This window comes from Gopherus evgoodei, unplaced genomic scaffold (genome assembly GCF_007399415.2).
Source record: "Gopherus evgoodei ecotype Sinaloan lineage unplaced genomic scaffold, rGopEvg1_v1.p scaffold_31_arrow_ctg1, whole genome shotgun sequence".
NCBI lineage: Eukaryota > Metazoa > Chordata > Testudines > Testudinidae > Gopherus > Gopherus evgoodei.
In genome coordinates this window covers 3,318,391-3,335,245 of record NW_022059983.1, presented here as the reverse complement: position 1 = coordinate 3,335,245, position 16,855 = coordinate 3,318,391, and the positions used below count along the sequence as shown (strand labels likewise).

Here is a 16,855-nt window from a genome sequence, read left to right as displayed (position 1 = left end):
CTGGCCTCTGCAGTCCAGCTGCTGTTTCACTCGCTCCCAGTCAAAGGAACTGGCCGAGATTAAAACCCCCATCGCTTTCCTGCTACTGCTGCTGGGTGAGTGGAGCCCAGGCTCACTGCTGGGTCTTGAGGCCAGCAGGCGTGGGGGGGCTGGTGTCAATGAGCAGGGCCGGATTAACCTTTTGTGGGCCAGGCACCAAACATATTTGTGGGCCCCCCTGAGGGCAAAGGAGCATGGTGTGGGGAGATCAGTCCCCAGAGCAAGGGGCCAGCCCAGCATGTCATGGCAGGGGCGGCCCGGCTCCCCCCAGCCCAGTGCAGGGCACTATTTACAAATTGGCAGTTGCCAGACACACAGTGGCCCACCTGTCCCTGTGCTGCCAGCATGTCCCTTCCCCTCGGGGGCAGGCCCACGCCATGCCACACAGCCCCCCCACCCAAAATCCCCGCGACTCCCTATAGCCAGACCCCCCCAGACCCACTATGCCCAGCGCCTCCCCATCCTCCTCCACACAAATGCACAGCACTCTGCATAACACCACCCCTGCGCAGCACTCCCCTGCCCAAAGCCCCACCACAACTGCCCAGAACCCCCCCTTCCTAGTGCCCCAACGCACACAGATCTTCCCCGCCCTCTCACAGCCCAGCACCCCCCCAGAGTGCCCAGAGACCCACTCCCCCACACCCTGCCTCCCGGCTGCACTCACCGGCCCTGCTGGCAAGCGACTGTTCACTGCTCAAGTCCCAGGCGGCTCAGCTCTGGGGAGACAGGTGGGACCCCACGGGTGTGGGAAGCAGATAATAAGTGGATAGGGGAAATTTGTCATGGGTTGGGCTAGGAAGGGGTCCCCACCACCGAATTGCCGCCGAAGACCGGGCACTTTGATATGTGGTATCACTCTGGGCAGTTTTCTGGGTTTAACCAGTTTTGCTATGGTCATGGAGAGGGGGATTCTAACCTGGTGGGTAATAGCTGTTTGTTTGTGCAGGAAAGCAGTGTGTCTGTGAACAAAGTTTCTGAATGTCTGTCTAATGTCTCAGAAGGGAATCTGAAGTTAGATCAAGAGCAGACAGATCTCATTGGTGAGAAAAATATTTCTCAGGAGCAAATTAAAGTAAATGGTCAGGTGGAAGCCCTAACTCAGGAAGGAAAGGGTAGATTTGTGATGGGTGATGGACTGGTGGCAAGTACAGCTTGTGAAAGTGAACCTGAAATGGGTAATTGAGATTTGCTGGAAGTAGCTCAGTGTAGTTGTAACCCTTCTGCCCCTCTGAGTTGGCAGCAACAAGGGCCGGGTTCAGTATCCAAGGGATCCATTTCAATAACACAATGCAAAACCGGCTCAAGCCCCCACCCAGTGACCTGGGACACTTACATACCACATCCCGCTGGGCACCTCTAGGAGGCAATACTTCCCCCTCGCAAGCACGGAGTCTGAGTGTAGCAAAATCTTTTTAATAAAGGAAGGAAACAATGCGGCATCCCACTGGAGAAACACCACAAACAGGATTATAACACAAATCATAAACAAAAAAAGACCCCAACCCCAAGTATGTTCGGCAATGTCATTTTCCCCTTAAGGTCTTAAGTCCAATCACCCCAAAGTCCAACAACCCAAAAGTCTCTGGTCAGTGCCACCCCAGAATTCAAGAGTTTATCTGCAGAGTGTTACCACCCCCAGCCTGGGTGGAAAGGGGGGAAATGGGCACCTTACGTGGGCCAGAGCCAACTGCTCCACCTTTCCATGGAGTTCTGCTGCAGCCTTCACCACAACCAGCTCCACCACACCAGCTGTGCCGCTCCTCCAGCTGTCTCTGCAAACCACTTCACTCCACTCACTGTTCCATGGGCTGCTCCAACATGCTGCAAACTGCTCTGCTCTGCCAGCTGCTTAACAATAGGTCTTCAGGCTCCCCCACTAGTTAACACAGCACTCCATGATCTCAATTCAGCTCTTTCAGTGATTTCAGCTCTTAGTAGGGGAGCCCTGGTGCACCATTGGCCCAACATAAATTCAGCTCAGCAGCCTCTAGATAGACTCCTAATACAATAAAAAATTAGCTCTACTCTTTAACATTGGAGAGAGGAGAATCTGCAGTTGGTGTTCCAGGCCCTCAAAAGGACCCCCCAGGCTATCAAGTACACACACCACACCACACCACACCACACCACACCCGTCCCGTCCCGTCCCGTCCCCCCCCCCCCCCCAACCTCTCTCAGTTTTGGAACCCATGTCCCATGTTTAGCAAGTGCCACTCAACTGAGGTTGAGTCATCTTTATCACAGAGCAGTCCCACAGTTCCCCATTCACACAATCAGGGTGACAAACTTTTTTTTTCTGCCCCAATAACAAAGAAATTGGGGATCCCAGAGCTGTTAAAATCACTATCCCAAGCTGCTGTGGGATTAGAGTAAGTGGGGGGTGGATGCCAATGCAATTCACTCTCTACTATTCACCACCAGATGGGGTAGCTCTCCTCCTGACTCTGCTAACATAGTGAAAAGAGCAGCAGTGTATCTGTGGGGAATGGCAATGTGCCTGGTAAGAAAAGTTTGGATGAGCCTAGGCAGCCTTGTGAGCTGATGGCTTTGTCTAGTCAGCAGTTTGGGAAGACAAGGATAGTGGAAGATGAGTGTCCCTATCCCTTACCTGTTTCCTGTGTGGAGAATTGTGACAGTGAAGGAAATGTGCCTGTGTCTGTCAGGGGTATTGACTTACCTATGGAGGGAGCTACCTCGGTCTCCAAGCAGTTGTCTGTGAATAGCCATGTGTGCTGGGATAGGGGAAATGAAATCCCAAGCTGTGTGTCTGGTAAAGGAGAATGTATCTCCGGCTCTTCTGTGTCTGTGGAGCAGACAGAAGGTGCCTTTCAGCTTGTGAGGGCTGAGACTAGTGCAGTTGTCTCAGAGTTGGTTCTGGATTCAACTAAAGCCCAGGAAGGGAATGGTCCTAAGTTTGTATCTGCTAGGGAAAATGGCCCCGTGACTAGGTCGCATCCAGTTAGTGGCCTGGCAAAATCCCAGAGAGCAGACAATTCTGGTGCTTGTCTTTTGCCTATTGCTAATGTGTCACTGAGAAAGGGTGTAGCAACTCTGTCTGATCAGGGTGATATCCTAGCCAGAGCACAAGGAGAGCAGAAAGGTAATTTGATTATGTTGCCCACTAACAGTTTAACAACTTGTAATAAGGAGGAAATGATTCCTAAACTTGTGTGTGTTGAGCCTGACAACTTGCAGGTTGCCAATGACTATGAGAAAAGTTGCAGAGGGAAGGAGAGTACCTCTAACCTTTTATCTAGTGAGTCTATGAGTTTGCCTAAAAGGGAATTGTGTGGAAATCTGCCTCGTGGGCCAAAGGTGATCATGGATGTGAGTAAGACCCGGAAAAAGTCTGTTGTGGCTCAGGGAAGTGTTCCTTTAGAGCAAGCTGGGTGAAGAGGGTAAAAGAATTTCTGTGAGGGGTGAATTGTTGCTTAAAGAAGCTGCTAAGGAAAGAAATCCTCATGGTAATATGTGCAAGCAGTTTGGTACAGTTGAAGGGTGTGAAAGTGATTTAGTCAAGGAAGTTTCAGTTCCTAACAGTCAGAAATTTTCTGTTGTGAATGGATCCACTGACTTTCCTTTTGAGAGATCCAGTGTGGGTAGCTTTGAAAAGGTCTCAGATGGAGTAAAAGCTGTTAAGAAAGTTGAGCAGCCCCATAACCAAGTGGCTGTGTGTGGCCAGCTTGTTGGGAAGACAATGGTGTTGGAACAGGAATGTCTCCATGCTGATTCTGTAAGTAAGCAATCTGTGTTTCAGGGTTTAAGGACAGACTGGGTTACTGGTATTCCAAAGCAAAACAGTTTTATGGATGAACTCTTGAGGATGCAGGGGAGAGCAAACAAACTCTCACCCTCAGACTCTTTGGATTTGTGGTGGTATCTCTGTAAAACAGAGTCCAGTCTTGGAATTAGTAGCAGTTGAAAATCTAAAAGCTAGTGTCTGTGTTGATGCAAATTACCTGGCTGGCAGGGAGAAGAGAGACTTGCTAATAGCTGTTTGCACAGAGAGCCCACCGAGTCAGCCAGTAAATTCTGTTAAGCAAGAGAAATCAGGGTTTAATCCTTCAGGACAAGGAGGAAAGAAAAAACTTAATTTTGCAAAGGGAAGCCACAAGTTAACCCTTAAAAGGCCCAAACCCCAATGGTATTGAGCCAAAGGTGTGGCATAACAAACATGATTGTAGATGGACATTTGCAATGGATTTGTTGTTATTGCTGATGGTAATGTTTGTAACTAATGTGTTGCTATTACCAAGAAATGTAAAAATGTACAATGCGTCTAATCTTGGGAAAAATCCCTTTAACATGTTGAAAGTAATACAAAAGAACACACCTTATGTTAAACGGCCTTGTAATGCTAATATTGCACTGTTAATGCCTTTTAACAGTATTAGAACTTTTCACAGGAGAAAAGACTTTCCAGACTTGATGTGCGGTATGAAAAGGGAAACTGAGGCACACTACCATATTGCTTTCACGGCTTAATGCCAAGATTCCTTTACTATGAACAACATTAATATCTACCTTAACTTGATGTTAATTGGGTTCCAAACATTTGCCAAAGTTTGTATGGATAAAGTAGCTATGTTCTTTAGTTCTTGGCAAGATCACATGAGACATACAGGACCCATGCTGCAAAAGCAGGTCCAATCCACTATTATTCTAACCAAGTTTTACCTTAAGTTCATGAAAAGATCCAGTCATGTTGTTGAACATGAATTGAGTGAACCACTTCTGCTATACACTGATGTTAGGTAATAAAGCAAGTTCTCACTCACCTCTCCAGCACCCGAGTTCGTGCGGAGTTGGTATTGGGGCACACAATTCTGTCAGAGACCAGACACCAATGCGTTGATCAACGGGCTCACACTATCCTTAGCTCTCAAAGCTTTAGATTAAGTGTGGCGCCTTTATTAGGGGTGAGCATCAATATTTATACACAGAAGTAAACAAAGTGATTAACAAAAGATAATGGTCATGCATAATCAATCAAGATTTTACAGGAAAAGCAAGTTTAACAAGTAAATGCATAGAGATAAAGGCTAATGGCTACTTGAGAAAGGGGGTGTCATGAGTAGTTTGCAGGTCAGTGCTTTGTTCGATAAAGGGTTCAGAAAGGATTATGCAGAGACGGCCAGTCTGGGTGTGTTTTGGCTCCCCAAAGTTCACCAAAAGTTTAGACCCAACACTGATATGGCTTCTAACCCAGTACAAGCTGTAATGAGACAGAACTCAGGATGGGGAGCTTTTGGGATGCAGTCAGTGACGTTTATGTCATCCCTTCCTGCATCCATTTTGCATTGGGGCTGTGACGTTATGAGTGTGATATAATATCTCATTGAAAGGTGACAGGGCCGGAAAGAGTTAATTAACTCACCTCACCGACTGACCTGACCCATGGGTGAACCTTAAGGACTGGTTAGGGAAGATCTGTAAATGAACAGAGCTTTGAAATGCAAGTCTGCATTGTTAGAGGTAGAAGCGTAGATGTCTGCTCAGGGCTTGTGATGTCAGCAAACAAGTCTTGTCTATTGCTATAGTTTTAATTCAAAGATCAAAAAAGGAATATTAGCATTTATGATGATATTTGAGTGAAATAGTATTATTGTCTATGTGTCTCTTTGGAGGTTGTGGTAACCTGTATCTGAACTGTTTAATGGATAAATTACTCTGTGCTAATTGCCAGGCCGTTTGGGAGAAGGAGTTAAGCCTATTGTTTTCTCAGGCCGCAAGGCTGCTGGAAATGTTTAAGAACCTTGGGCCATGATCCTGCTTCATCTCAGATCTGCTTTGGGTTTCAAGAGGGGGAAACATTAAGCCACAAGGATTGACATCCCCAGTCATTGACTGGAGCTACCCTGAATATGGAAATTGGACTATAACTTATGAACTGTTTCTAAAAGGACTTTTGGCAACTACAAGCTCACCTCTGCTATGCATCTGAACCTCAAGAATTGAATTCAAGTCTGTATGTATATTGATCTTTTAACCAACATGCTCTCTCTTTTCTTTTTAAATAAATTTTAGTTTAGTTAATAAGAATTGGCTAATAATGTGTATTTTGGGTAGGATCTAGGTTATAATTGGATCTGGGTATGTGGCTGATCCTTTGGGATTGGAAGAACCTTTTCTTTTATATGATGAAGTAAGATTTTCAGGAATCATCATCATATCTGACGTGTGTGACTGGACGGAGGCCTGAGGCTGGGCACTTTAAGGGAACTGCGTTGTTTGGACTTCTAAGTAACCAGTGAGGTACTATAGAAACTGTTTTGTGCTGGTGGGTAAATCTAAGTATTGGACTAACCACCTGCATTTGGGGTTTGTCTTCCTCATTTGGTTTGCAGTTCACCTTGATTGAGGGACCTCAGCTGGCTCCCACGGGCAGCACCGTCACAGAGGCACTTCGGTGGCGGGTCCTGGGGTGGAAGGATACCGCCCCCGGTAGTCTTCGGGGAACTTTGGTGACGAGTTCCAGGGTGGAAGGACTCGCCCCCCTGCAGGTCTTCGGGGCACTTTGGTGGCAGGTCCAGAGGCGGAAGGACCCCCCGCTGCGGGTCTTCGGGGCACTTTGGTGGCAGGTCCCAGGGTGGAAGGACCCCCCGCTGCGGGTCTTCGGGGCACTTTGGTGGCGGGTCCAGAGGCGGAAGGACCCCCCGCTGCGGGTCTTCAGGGCACTTCGGTGGCGGATCCCTTGGCGGAGGGACCCCTGCCGCCAAATTGCTGCTGAAGACCCAGAGCGGAAGAAGCTCCGGGGGCTCAGGCCCTGCGAGAGTTTTCCGGGGTCCCCGGAGCGAGTGAAAGACCCAGTTCCAGGGGCCCCGAAAAACTCTCGTGAGGGGCCCTCCGAGGCCTGGGGCAAATTGCCCCACTTGCCCCCCCTCTGGGCGGCGCTGTTTAAAAGCACAAGAGGTAGTAGTAAAGTGTCAAAGCCCCTGCAACGCCCCAATCTGGCTTGTACAGAAACCGGATGGCTGATGACATCTCATGATTATATTCTAAAAATATAATTGTGAATCTACCTCTGTTGTAGTGGCCAGGACTAAATGGTTCTCTGTCCTGAATTTGTCATTTGTTAATGGATTCTTTGTTATGTTATTAACCCCTTGGAATTAATAACAGGCTAAATTATAAGAAACAAATGCCTGAGCGGGTCCAGAAGAAGATCTGGGTAGCAAATTTGATGCAGACATTGTAAAACATTCGGCCAGAGAAATCAACACATACGAAAGGAAGAGCCAAAGGAATAATTAAAATATCGATGAAAAATAGAAAACACAGTAACTCTTAGAGCTGGTAAACGAAGGTGACATAGTCCCCATAGGAAGGAAACCCTTCCCAGTTAACAGTCCCGTGGCAGTTTTAGTAACTGCTCCGGATGGAGGCAGGTAAAACATTCTGATCAAATCCAATGTTACTTGCCAAGGGACTAAATAGAACAATATTCAGAAGCGACGGCACAGTATTAACCCATAAGGTCCGGTCAGAGGCCTTATGTGTTTTGTTTGTTTATGTTACTGCAGGTTAATCTATCAGTGTATGGAAGCAAGAAGTGTGCTGTGAAATTTGCTCTGGCTTGTTGGCTCTGTGATTACTAGGCCTGTCTGTGCCACAGGATTCCATCCGAAGAATAAGCCAGAAGATTGTTAAATTACTCAAATTTCCATACAATGAACACTCTACTTAGGGGCACAAGCATAAAAACATGCTGGGTCAAACTAAAGGTCCATCTAGCCCAGCGTCCTGTCTTTTAACAATGGCCAATGCCAGGTGTTTCAGAGAAAATAAACAGAACAGGCAATGATCAAGTAATCATTGTAGCCCATTCTCAGCTTCTGGCAAACAAAGCCCATCTTGGCTAATGGCCTCTATGAATTTATCACTTTCTTTTACAACAAAATATCGAATGGGGGACCGTTGGGATGGTGCCGAATTGGTGTGGCCGTACGGAATGAATGGTGAGAACATGGCTTGACATGACTGAACTGCGAAAGAGGATTCTGGGAGCAGAATCCTTCTCTTAGCATCAGGCAGATGGCAGAGGTGAAACTGACTGGCTCCAGGCTGCATGTTTGATCAATACTGATCTTTGGGTCAGCAAATATGTCCACTTGAAACCAAACAACACGAGTAGAACATCCTGAGTGGAGCATGGGCTGACCCTGTGGAAGGACATCATGCAGAGGGGTGAAGTGAATGATTGATAAGAGAGGGAATGTGAGGGAATGTGAGGGAATGCTCAGTTGGCACCACTCTGCAGTCTCCTCCTAAACTATTAATTAGGTAAAAATTAGTAACCACACACCCACTGGGCAGGCTTTTAAGACATGTGATTCCTTTGAGGAAAAAGAGTATAAAAATCAAGCAAATTAAATTACTGTTGGGAACAGAGTGACCAGACAGCAAGTGTGAAAAATTGAGACGGGGATGGGGGGTAATAGGAGCCTATATAAGAAAAAGCCCCCAAAATTGGGACTGTCCCTATAAAATTGGGACATCTGGTCACCCTAGTTGGGAATTCCTTAATTAACACTTAAAGAAGCAATGCTGTTAGACAGAGTAGCCAAAACTCTGCTCCACGGGCTCGAGTAGGATTGTGAGCCAGAGGGGTTTCCAGGAAGCCAAGGCCTTGCCTCAGAGGAGTCCGAGATCAACCAGAGGGCTGAAGAGACCAGACCTGGAGAGAAGAATTTGTCCATAAAACTTGGTAACCGCCTTCTCTGTTTGCCAAGCAAGAACCGTGTGAGGCTAGCACAGGGCCTGTTTGTGAACGAAAGGCGCACTAAGAGGAATGAATCATTCTTAATGTGTAGTTCTTTAATGTCTAACATAGGCGTTATGTGCTTAATGTAACCCTTTACTGCTTGTGTAATTCCTTCTCGAATAAACTGCTGTGTATACAAGTTAATGACCGTGGACTGTTTTCACTGGTATGACAGTAATCTGCTCTGCTGAGAGCCATTAAAGATCCTTTCGGGGGTTGTAGCCCCTGGTGCAAATGCTCTGCTCCACTCTCCTCCCAGAGTGGGGACAGAACCCAGGAGTCCTGGCTCCCTACCCAGTGCCCTCACGCCAACCTTCACCCAAGCCCGAAAGTTCCACCTGCCTTGGAGCTGAGCGCCAGGCTCACTTGCTCAGCACTCAGTATATGCCAGTCCAGGGGCAGGCCTGCCTCTCCAGTCCAATCCCCACACCTCTGCCCCATCTCCCCAGCCCCTCAGAGACAGGCTGGGGATACAGGAGCCTCTGGGTGCCCCCACAAGGGGGCACTGATGCGTGGAGCCAAGAACTGGCATTGGGGCTTGGCATTAGCTCTGGGCTCATTCCCCTTGTAGAGACTAGCGCAAGGGCTGAGCGGGGCACTGGATCTTCTATCCACACATGACCCTATTGAATTCCTCTGCCCCTGGGCTAATGACTCTCCCAGCCTCTTGGGGTGTCATCCCCCTCCAGAGATGCAACTTAACCAATGGCATTCACTGAGTTCCTTTCATCAGCCCTCATCCCCGATACTTCCCCCAGAGCATTGGTCTGTCAGGAGCCCCCGAACACTGATATTCCATGGGGTGGCGGGACCCTTGAGCTGATAGAGAGGGGCCAGTGGAAGAGTCATGGGGGGATCCACAGAGCAGAGAGAAGGGCTGGGGGCAGGGTCGTGGTGGGATCCCCAGAGTGGAAAGAGATGGGCTGGGGACCTCCTGCTGCCCCTCCAGTGCCCCCCACGTTCCCTCCTGCTTTCCCATCTCAGCCTTTCCCAAGGCTTCTTGCCCCTGGGGCCCCTTACTCTGACCAGCCCCCACCCCCAAGCAGGAGGAGTGGCTGTTCCCAGCTCTGTTCCCCTCCCACTAGCCCCTGCATTCTGGGCCCCCTCACTCGCCAGGGGCTGCCCCATTGCCCACTACAGCCCAGGGAGTGGCTCCCTCAATGCCCTAAGAGCAATGGGGCAGGCCTGGGCATCTCAGCCTCAATGGAGACATAATCCCATAGTACCCAGGGCTGTCAGCTCCCCTAGCCCTGGGAGATGTGGACAGTGGCCTGGTAGGTGTCACTATGTCACCTGGAGGTGAGGGTGAAGAGGACCCTGGCAGGCTGCTCCCCATGATCCTGCCTCCTGGCTGAGGGACCTGGGTTCTGGCCAGGGCTTTCTCCAGGGCAGAATGAGAGCAGTGCTGCGAGTGGACAGCTCAGCAGCTGCTGGTGAGGAGGCGTCCAGGGAGAGAAGGGACGACACCACAGCCCCTTGCCACCCACACCAGCAGGGAGCGACCAGCAATGCTGTCAGGTCGTGCCAAAAGGAGAAGTGCTGGGGGCACAGCTGGAGAAAGTTGTCAGTTCCCCATTGCAACTATTAGGTAATATTCGCCCTCCATCTACCCCCCCCCACCATTTAGCCACCCCCCCATCATCAATCCATCCCCCCACCATCATTTACCCATCCCCTCCACCATCTACCCATAACTCCCACCATGTATCCATCCCCCCACCATTATAGATCCATCCTACCACAATCATCTACCCATCCTCCCCATCTGCCCATAACTCCCATCATCAATCCATCCCCCCACCATCATTTACCCATCCCCTCCACCATCTACCCATAACTCCCACCATGCATCCATCCCTGCACCATCATCGATCCATCCCCCCATCATTGATCCATCCCACCACCATCTACCCATCCCCCCATCATCGATCCACCCCCCCATCATCAATCCATCCCCCCACCATCATCGATCCATCCCCCCAACATCATAGATCCATCCCCCCATCATCGATCCATCCCCCCACCATCATCGATCCATCCCCCCATCATTGATCCATCCCACCACCATCATCTACCCATCCCCCCATCATCAATCCATCCCCCCATCATCAATCCATCCCCCCACCATCATCGATCCATCCCCCCATCATCGATCCATCCCACCACCATCATCTACCCATCCCCCCATCATCGATCCATCCCCCCATCATCAATCCATCCCCCCACCATCATCGATCCATCCCCCCACCATCATCGATCCATCCCCCCATCATCGATCCATCCCCCCCCATCATCGATCCATCCCCCCCATCATCAATCCATCCCCCCACCATCATCGATCCATCCCCCCCACCATCATCGATCCATCCCCCCATCATCTCTCCTCCCCCACCATCATCTACCCATCCCCCCCATCATCGATCCATCCCCCCATCATCAAACCATCCCCCCCACCATCATCGATCCATCCCACCATCATAGATCCATCCCCCCATCATCGATCCATCCCCCCATCATCGATCCATCCCCCCACCATCATCGATCCATCCCCCCATCATCGATCCATCCCCCCCACCATCATCGATCCATCCCTCCACCATCATAGATCCATCCCCCCATCATCGATCCATCCCCCCCACCATCATCGATCCATCCCCCCATCATAGATCCATCCCCCATCATCGATCCATCCCCCCACCATCATCGATCCATCCCCCCATCATCGATCCATCCCCCACCATCATCGATCCATCCCCCCCATCATCGATCCATCCCACCACCATCATCGATCCATCCCCCCACCATCATCGATCCATCCCCCCATCATCGATCCATCCCCCCACCATCATCGATCCATCCCACCACCATCATAGATCCATCCCCCCCACCATCATCGATCCATCCCCCCCATCATCGATCCATCCCCCCATCATCGATCCATCCCACCACCATCATCTACCCATCCCCCATCATCGATCCATCCCCCCATCATCAAACCATCCCCCCACCATCATCGATCCATCCCCCCCACCATCATAGATCCATCCCCCCCATCATAGATCCATCCCCCCATCATCGATCCATCCCCCCATCATCGATCCATCCCCCCACCATCATCGATCCATCCCCCCACCATCATAGATCCATCCCCCCATCATCGATCCATCCCCCCCACCATCATCGATCCATCCCCCCATCATCGATCCATCCCCCCCCACCATCATCGATCCATCCCCCCACCATCATCGATCCATCCCCCCATCATCGATCCATCCCCCCACCATCATCGATCCATCCCCCCCACCATCATAGATCCATCCCCCCCATCATCGATCCATCCCCCCACCATCATAGATCCATCCCCCCATCATCGATCCATCCCCCCATCATCATCGATCCATCCCCCCATCATCGATCCATCCCCCCATCATCAAACCATCCCCCCACCATCATCGATCCATCCCCCCACCATCATCGATCCATCCCCCCACCATCGATCCATCCCCCACCATCATCGATCCATCCCCCCATCATCGATCCATCCCCCCACCATCATTGATCCATCCTCCCACCATCATAGATCCATCCCCCCCATCATCGATCCATCCCCCCACCATCATCGATCCATCCCCCCATCATCAATCCATCCCCCCACCATCATCGATTTATCCCCCCATCATCGATCCATCCCCCCATCATCGATCCATCCCACCACCATCATCGATCCATCCCCCCATCATCAAACCATCCCCCCACCATCATCGATCCATCCCCCCCACCATCATCGATCCATCCCCCCACCATGCATCCATCCCTGCACCATCATCGATCCATCCGCCCATCATTGATCCATCCCACCACTATCATCTACCCATCCCCCCATCATCGATCCATCCCCCCCACCATCATCGATCCATCCCCCCCACCATCATCGATCCATCCCCCCCAACATCATAGATCCATCCCCCCATCATCGATCCATCCCCCCACCATCATCGATCCATCCCCCCATCATTGATCCATCCCACCACTATCATCTACCCATCCCCCCATCATCGATCCATCCCCCCATCATCAATCCATCCCCCCACCATCATCTACCCATCCCCACCATCATCGATCCATCCCCCCATCATCGATCCATCCCCCCCACCATCATCGATCCATCCCCCCCATCATCGATCCATCCCCCCCCATCATCTACCCATCCCCCCCATCATCAATCCATCCCCCCATCATCAATCCATCCCCCACCATCATCGATCCATCCCCCCCATCATCGATCCATCCCCCCATCATCGATCCATCCCCCCACCATCATCGATCCATCCCCCCATCATCAATCCATCCCCCCCCCATCACTGAGCTATCCACTCCCATGCACCCTATCATCTAGTACGAATCCCCCACACAACAGCATCTACCCATCCCCCACACCATCATCGATCTATTCATCCATCCCCTCCCCCGCACACCCTAACATCTATCCACCCTCCCCCCACCCTGTCATATATCTAACCACTCCCACATGCCCTATCATCTATCTCACCCCCCCCCCGGCACATCATCTATCCATTCCCACGAACACCACAGAGTTAACTGTGCTGGGCCTCATTCAGCTTGGCTGGTAGCTCATTATCCCCCGCCCCCCAGCCAGCTCCTAATGACTAATCATCCTGTGGATAATGGGCACCAGCGTGTGGGGGCGAGAACAATGGCAGGCCATGGAGGGTGCGACTCCCACTGTTTGTAATTACACACTGTGGCACATGGCTGAAGGAGACAGATGGCCTGTTCCCCAGGCAGTTAATGGCTGAGCGGGCTGTGCCTCTCCTGGGGGTGAGAGCAGGAAATCAGCAAGCAATGAACCCAGAGAATCCGGGACTGGCCAGCGCCAGGAAGCCGGGTTTATGGGCTCCGGAGCTGGGGCCACCTTCCATGAGTGCTGGGGCCTATATGTTCCCTCGGTGCCCAGTTATGGGATCTGGCCACTGGGCCAGACTGGACCAACTGGCCCGATTCACCCAGGAACCAGACCCATGATACAAACCCCAGATTGAACCTGGCCTCACAGCATGCCAGCTGGTCAGAATGGGAATCATGATGCACCAACTGGCCTGGCCTTGACCCCATGACATGTCCCTTGGCCTGAACTAGGCCCCATGGCATGCCAGCCAGCTGGGACTGGACCCCATTGTACCCAACCTGGGCTGAGCCAGACCCCCTGCACATCCCCCACACCCCAACCTTAGCTGATCCCATGGCACACACAAAGCCTGAACTGGACAAACCCCATGGCACACCTACTGGCCTATGCTGGACCCCATGGCACAGCAGTCAGCCTGAAACAGACCTCATGACATGTTCATTAATGATTTGGAGGATGGTGTGGACTGCACCCTCAGCAAGTTTCCAGATGACACTAAACTGGGAGGAGTGGTAGATACGCCAGAGGGTAGGGATAGCATACAGAGGAACCTGGACAAATTAGAGGACTGGGCCAAAAGAAATCTGATGAGGTTCAACAAGGACAAGTGCAGAGTCCTGCACTTAGGATGAAAGAATCCCATGCACTGCTACAGACTAGGGACCTAATGGCTAGGCAGCAGTTCTGCAGAAAAGGACCCGGGGGTTACAGTGGACGAGAAGCTGGATAAGTGTCAACAGTGTGCCCTTGTTGCCAAGAAGGCTAACAGCATTTTGAGCTGTATAAGTAGGGACATTGCCAGCAGATGGAGGGACGTGATCATTCCCCTCTATTCAACATTGGTGAGGCCTCATCTGGAGAACTGTGTCCAATTTGGGGCCCCACATTACAAGAAGGATGTGGAATAATTGGAGGGAGTCCAGTGGAGGCCAACAAAAATGATTAGGGGTCTGGAGAACATGACTTATAAGGAGAGGCTGAGGGAACTGGGATTGTTTAGTCTGCAGAAGAGAAGAATGAGGTGGGATTTGACAGCTGCTTTCAACTACCTGAAAGGGGGTTCCAAAGAGGATGGAGCTTGGCTGTTCTCAGTGGTGCCCGATGACAGAACAAGGAGCAATGGTCTCAAACTGCAGTGAGGGAGGTCTAGGTTGGATATTAGGAAAAACTATTTCACTAGGAGGAGAGTGGTGAAGCACTGGAATGCATTACCTGGGGAGGTGGTGGAATCTCCTTCCTTAGAGGTTTTTATGGTCAGGTTTGATGAAGCCCTGGCTGGGATGATTTAGTTGGGGATTGGTCCTTGTAGCAGGGTGCTGATGCAAATGCACCTAATTAGACCCTGCTTAGCCAGCCCCAATAAGGGGAAATAGATTGGGGCTGAGAAGAAGCCTGGTACCTGGCCTTTAGAATTGGTTGCACCTGAGGATTCAAGGGCTTTAAAGGCTGGCTGGCAGCCAGAAGAAGGGGGAATGGTCAGGGGAAGGTCAGTCTCCAGGCTGAGGGCAGACTCTGTTGAGGATCAGATCGGATCAGGCCTGCAGGCTTTGTACATAGCATAACACTGGTGGTGGGAGAACATTGTGTAAATAAAGCCACGGGTGCTGCAGAACTAGAAGCCTCCCTGAGCTTTACTGGGGCTGCCCGGGGGCCACAGGAAGAGGAGTGGGAAAAAGACTTGTCACAGCTCTGTTTTTAGCAGGGGGTTGGACTATGGGTATGGCTACACTTGCAACTTCAAAGCGCTCCCACGGCAGCGCTTTGAAGTGCAAGTGTGGTCGCTGCGCCAGCGCTGGGAGAGAGCTCTCCCAGCGCTGCAGGTACTCCACCTCCCCATGGGGATTAGCTTACAGCGCTGGGAGCCATTTACACTGGCGCTTTACAGCGCTCAGGGGGGTGTTTTTTCACACCCCTGAGAGAGAAAGTTGCAGCGCTGTAAAGCACCAGTGTAACCAAGGCCTAAAGGTCCCTTACAACCCTGATATTCTATGATTCCCTTGGCCTGAACTGGTCCCACTGGCATGCTACCCAGCCTGAACTGGACAGTCGCCATGGCACTGCCCTGATCTGAACCAGACCCTCGGCACACCTCATGGACTGCTGGGAAATGTCTGTCTGTGCTCTTTTCTGGTGGAACACTAGGTTTTCCTGCTAAAGGTCTTGTGGGCAACATGTCAGCTCCATATGGAAATGTTTCATTTCCAAGACATTTTCAGTCTTTTCCCCAACAACCCAAATATTTTCGTGTGAGAATGTTGCTGCAGTCCCATATGGGAGCTGTAGTTTGGGCTCCCTGTGCTTTCCTTTGCCCTTGCATGCTGGGATCCCCAGCTGGGTTCAGCTCGCATGATGACCACGGCCCTGCAATGGCCATGATGCTAGGGTGGGACACCATGATGTACCATGGGAGATGTAGTCTGACTGGGGAACCTGGCTCACAAAGGCCTTCCCCAGTCTGGGGGGTCTTGTTGCCCTGGACACTATGGGAACATGTCCCTCTTGAGGCTAAGAAACACCAGGCTGGCCCCATGGCCCACAGGGATCAGTGGGAGCTGCTCCCTGGACTACAATGGGCCATGGGGAGAGAAAGGGCCCAGAATGCAATATGCCCCAGGGAGAAGGGGAACGGGGTTCATGAGGGCATGGGAGTGCAGTCATGAAGGACTGGGGGTGCAGAGGAGGGGAATTCCAGCCAGGACCGGTGCTAGGGGTTTTAGCGCCCTAGGCGCACGGCAATTTTGCTGCCCCACACACTGGTCCCGCGGCTCCAGTGGCGCTGCCGCAGTCGTGGCTGCGGACGGTCGGCTGCTTCCGTGGCTCCGGTGGAGCTGCCGCAGTCGTGCCTGCGGGAGGTCTGCCGGAGCCCGTGCGAGCAGCCCACCGTCCGCAGCCACGACTGCGGCAGCTCCACCGGAGCCGCCTGCAGCCCCTTCCGGCAAAATGCTGCACACCAATAATCCTGGTGCCCTAGGCGATTGCCTAGGCCACCTAAATGGAAGCGCCAGCCCTGATTCCAGCACATAGCTAGGAGAGGGTCCTCTGTCCAGCTCTTAGGAATTCCTTCTTCCCCACTCATCCTCATCTCAGGCCCCTCCCTTGTGGAGGGTTGTGGTTTCCAGCTG

General features: G+C 51.5%; 1 long non-coding RNA gene across 1 annotated transcript; it reads left to right on the top strand.

The window, feature by feature from the left end:
• The first annotated feature begins 1,519 nt into the window (after window positions 1-1,519).
• LOC115640467 lies at window positions 1,520-16,395 on the top strand. Its single transcript, XR_003997882.1, has 4 exons — window positions 1,520-1,627; window positions 3,304-3,310; window positions 6,294-6,297; window positions 16,383-16,395. It is a non-coding gene; the product is annotated as an uncharacterized LOC115640467 (long non-coding RNA).
• Window positions 16,396-16,855: the final 460 nt, after the last annotated feature.